The 5,127-nt window shown below is 34.4% G+C and overlaps 1 protein-coding gene across 1 annotated transcript in view; it reads left to right on the top strand.

Annotated features, from left to right (window-relative positions):
• Nucleotides 1–3,372: 3,372 nt before the first annotated feature.
• atp8b1 (ATPase phospholipid transporting 8B1) overlaps nucleotides 3,373–5,127 on the top strand; it is a 40,114-nt gene continuing 38,359 nt past the window's right edge. Inside the window, exon 1 of the mRNA XM_039661068.2 lies at nucleotides 3,373–3,668. The gene's annotated coding sequence lies outside the window, so the exon portion shown is untranslated. The remainder of the gene's footprint in view (nucleotides 3,669–5,127) is intronic.

Below are 5,127 nucleotides of genomic sequence, written 5' to 3'. Positions count from 1 at the left end.
TCAAGAGAAAAAATTTGGAAATTACGTCCATTTAAGGTGACAATTAAACATTTAAATACCCATTTCGACAAAAAAAAAAAAAAGTTTTGCATAATTGTCGCGAAAATAATGTAAACTATTTTTTTTTCTCGCTTTACTTTGGATTTTGGGCTGATATGACCTTTTCTTAGCGAGATTCTCCCATCTATCCTGCAAATGAGCCATCAGTACACGAAGACGCCCTTCAGATGTGACCGTAAACGCTCCACACGCAACTCAGAGGGTCTCTTCACCTGTAAATATATAAATATATATATATAAGCAAACCTGTATGATGACATAAAGTATTGACTGATTTTAACCATATGAATGAATCTGAGGCTTTCTGGTTTCTTTTTTTTTTCTAATAGAGTTGTTTTGGAATGGAAACTAATTCTTAAAAGCGTGAACCACTCAGGATACGTTCCTGCACATGCATGGGAAGCTTGCCGGGCCGAGGAGCATCACCTCTCCCAGTCTAACATGCATTGGGATAAACTGGAAAACACTTTTAAAAATCACGCCCCCAAACCGCATCTCGCTAACGACACGTCACATTTATGCTGCAGATGTGTGTAAGACTGTGCCGCGCTGGGCCGTCCCGAGGTTGGATCCTTAATCGTTGTTCTGAATCATGCTGTCATTTGTCTGCGTAGAGTTTGTTTTCGTCTCCTTCTTTTTTTATTGAACCTTGTAGCCTTGGTTACTGTCACCAAGAGACAGCCAAGTTTTGCGATTATGGGAAATGCATCAAGATGGAAATTAATCTTGATCTTAACCTTTTAGCAACTCTGTGTGTGTGTGTGTGTGAACAAACTGTATGTTCATCACCTGTTTTCAGTATTGAGTTTGCATCCGCCTTGGTTTGAAGTCCGACACATTTTGCTTAATAATCTGTAACTTATGAAGGAATAGTCCACCGAAAATGGCTCACGGGTGAACTATTCCTTTTTTTCCCTTCTTAATATGTCCCTTATTTTGTTATCTTATTGTGTGTGTGTCATATTTGAATCTTTATTTCACTCATGTACGGTTCTCAGAGTACGTGCGAGTTACTGCAAGTCGTTCTTCCTTTTATAAATACATTTCAACAAATGGCACCTGAATGTTCCTCTCTTTTGGTTTGTTTTGAAATGCTTTCATTAAAAACCGGAAAAAACCACAAGAATCTGTTTGGAGCGACGTGACCTCTTGTGTGTGATGCAATGGATCGTGGCTTTAAGCTGTCTTTTTTAAATTAGTGATGTTAGCTAACTTAGTTGAAACACTGATACGTGAGATGAATCGAAGAAAACCCATCACGTGTTGTACTACTGCTACTCTGACATTATTTAAAACAGACTCGAGGGATATTTGTATATTTTCTATTACTAAAGGAATGGTGGCCTGTCGTCCTGAATTTCATTGTACTGTACAAATGCACTCCTGTCTCGCTCCCTTAGTCGCATGTTGAGTAGTTTGAGTTTTGTATATTTATTGTATTAACACAAAAATAAAATCAAAAACAACTACATAACCCATGTGTCTCGTTTATTATATAATGATTTTCAGTTCTTTCACTTCTTGGATGTTTTAAGTGATATTCGTGTATATTTCAAATATTTGATAATTCGTGTTCAGAGTTTGGGAGGTCATATTAAAGAGTGCTTGCCTGGAGAAAAATAAAATACGGCATATATTTTTCAATATGTTCAGTAACTTTATCATTTTTATTAAAACAATTTGTTAATGGTAAATACATAGGCCAAAATACAAAAATATTTTTGATGGTTATGCAGTTTTTTTTTAATATATGCACATTATTAAATTTTCTTTTTATTTATAGGCTATATATAACTCTGCAACATTCATAAAATGTTGTATATTTTGTCATAAGAAAACAGGAGGGGGAATACTTTGAATTTTCCAATTATTATTATTTTCAACTTGTTGACTTCACATTTTTCTTGAATAAATGGATTTTAATCAGTAATACATCTTTTAATGTATCCTGCCCATCCTGGACGATCAATCAAAAGCTTTACCCAATATTTTTTCTCTCAGTATTTATGAAATACACTCAAAAATTATATCAAATGTGGCCTAATCATAAACACTAAAGACCTGACGTGATGTTAAAGCTCCAAAATTTTCTGAGAGTAGCCTACAGAAATGTACATATTTACATATCGAAATACGTTAGGCCGCCTAGAAATGCTGTTGCAATCATCTTTCCTGGTTGTTTTCTGTATATTGGAATTTTACATACACTTTAAACACAGTTAAGATTAAAATCCATTAAAAAAATTAAGTGAGGTAAAAAATAAAAACAGTTTTTTTTTTGCAGTTTCGTGTGAGACAGGCTTCGTCCTCCAGAGGTCGCGCGGTTTCGATGGTTCAGAAAGCAGAATCCTTCAATGAGCTGCCTGCATTAGCCTATATCAGAGAATGTCTGATTATATACAGTTTCAGGGCAGGTATTTGCACAACAAAACTTATAATAGTTTAGATGTATTAACTCAAAGATATTAAAATTAAGATGTTATATAAGTAAATCACACGTTATGGAATCAGCCAGATCAGCGTTGAGAATCTGCGAATACTGTCATCGATGAACTGATTGAAAAGTCCATTGACTTAAAAAAATACACAGTAAAGAATTAAATTAAAACTAATTAGAAATTATATTAGGTTATTCAAATAACTATAATATTTTCTTATCTATAAACGTGTATTTAGATCAAAAAAAGCCACATTTACCTTTACCTTTTGTGATATTATCTATTTATGTGATGAATATATATTTATGTGATATATATATATCGATACCAGGACATAGAAAATACACAGTAAATAGTTAAAACAAAAATAAAAAGACCCATCATGCCTGACCGCTAAATCCGTCAGGACTAAAACACATACTTTTTTTCTCTCAGTAGAGGGCGATAGATTTACATGTATTCAGGTTTTTACACCCTCCCAAAGTTGAGAACAAACGTTTTAATTTATATACTAATTAGAAATTATATTAGGTTATTCAAATAATAATATTTTATCATCTATAAACGTGTATATTCAGATCAAAACAGCCACACTTAGGCCTATCTTAACACTTCATTTATATCTATTCAGGTTTTACACCCACCCAAAGTTGGGAAGATTTTAAAAACTGATTGGAAATGATTAGGCCTATAAGTAGTAGCCTGCAGGCATTGGAATTATTATTTTATTTATGTGATATTATCTATTTATGTGATGAATCTATATTTATATGATATATCTATCGATACCAGGACACAGAAAAAATGACTACAGCAAAAGGAGAAATTTCCCCGCATAATTTGACAGTAAAATGAGTCACACCTTGCTTACCTGCGCGATCACGTGATCGTCGAGGAATGAGTTGCAGTCTTGGAGTGTGTGTCGGTTCAAAAAGGAAAGGGGGAGAAAAAAGAAAAGAAAAGAAAGGAAGCCTCCTTCTATCATCCTAGTGTGTGTAGAATGGGTTTGTAGGAGTAAAGCTTCTCCTCGTCCGACCAGTTTTTCCAGTTTGATTGAAGACACAATACACGCACAACACAGCAGCTCATACGCACTGACACGGAGCGAACATGGAGCAATAAAACACACCAAACATCTTCAGAGGATTCACACACGTCGAGTTGATATCGGTAAGTCATTTTGAGTTTTTAAATACACTTTTAAGGCGTAATTGTGTTCTTGTAAACGGTGTTTTGAGGGTGTGTCCCACCTTAGTTCCTCTACCTGTGTATGTGTGTGTGTTTGGATGCACGACCGTTGAGAAACTGCATGTTTGTAAAGATTTATTGAAGTTTATGCTTTAAATATGTGTTTAAACTCTCATAATTGTCTTTAGTTTAGTGGTTGTAGCCGTTCTTTGGAGGTTGAAAAAAGTTCTTGATGTTTCATGTTCTTGAGATCAACATTGGCATCATATAGGTTTTCATAAGCTTAGAGTTTGAACACATATCACTGTCAAAATATCGGTGGTTTACCTTATAGTGAGTCATTTTTAAATGTTAAGTTCATATAAAATAAAATAAATTGAGTTGATCCAATGAAGGGGATTTGCATCAACAGAAACTCAAAATATTATGTTATCTGAACCACATATATTAAGAAGTTGATTTGACAAAGGAAAAAATGTGTTAAGTCATTCACAAAATGTGATAAGAATTGTTCTGATTGAAGTGTCACTTGATAATATTTTTTACTGATTATAAGCAAACTGACATTCGTGCACTAAAAGTAGCCTAGTTGTATGAGTATTTATACTGTGATTCCACCCTGGTTATGCACAAAATGACATGTCAAACCTTTGTCAAAAAAATACTTTTGTTCAGTCTAAGAACAAAAGCAATTAATTATTATATCAAAATGTACACATTCAAACTGGAATTAGCTTATCATTTGTTTGTGTTTGGCTCTATTGGACCCCAATAAGCAGTAAGACCACAAACTGTCCAGTAGTCAGAAATCTGATCTCTTGTTTTTCTAGAAAGTCTCGAAGATTTAATTTCACGTGTTTCTGTTCATATCAAGTCAGATGGGCAGGTGTCGTAGTGTAGAGCGCATCTAACATGGCTAAAATAGTGTCAATTAAAACATATTAATTTTTCAAATTAGATCAAATCGACTTTATAATTAAAAATAAAATAGTGATTGTGAAACTGGTAAAGTTTGCGGTACTTGCTGATTCTTATAATCAGTGTTTTTGGAAATCTTGGAAATGTAAAATTATTTATGAAAAGCCATTGCGAAAAATATGTAAAAGACAAGGAAATTCATTGTTAGATCCATAGGGAGTGTCAGTTTTGATGAGTTGAATACGGGTGTGTGGAGAAACCTCTATGAGCAGGTTGTGTGTGAACCCAGCAGAGAGAGAGAGAGAGAGTCGTCCTGAATGAACGGTGGGTGTAAATCATCTCTGTCTGGGGGGGTTTCTTCTCTCTGATGAATGAATCTGCTGTGAGAAGGTCTGCACATGTTTTGACTTGATTGAAATGTCCACTATGTTGTTGTATTTGGGTTAAGATGATCTGTCTCACAGAACTGGTTTCCTCTGTGTCCATAAGGACTGCAAACATTGTGAAATGGAGTGGGTGCAGT

The sequence above is a fragment of the Pimephales promelas genome, chromosome 19, assembly GCF_988280905.1.
Source record: "Pimephales promelas chromosome 19, fPimPro1.hap1.1, whole genome shotgun sequence".
NCBI classification, from domain to species: domain Eukaryota; kingdom Metazoa; phylum Chordata; class Actinopteri; order Cypriniformes; family Leuciscidae; genus Pimephales; species Pimephales promelas.
This window is presented reverse-complemented; position numbering and strand designations above follow the sequence as displayed.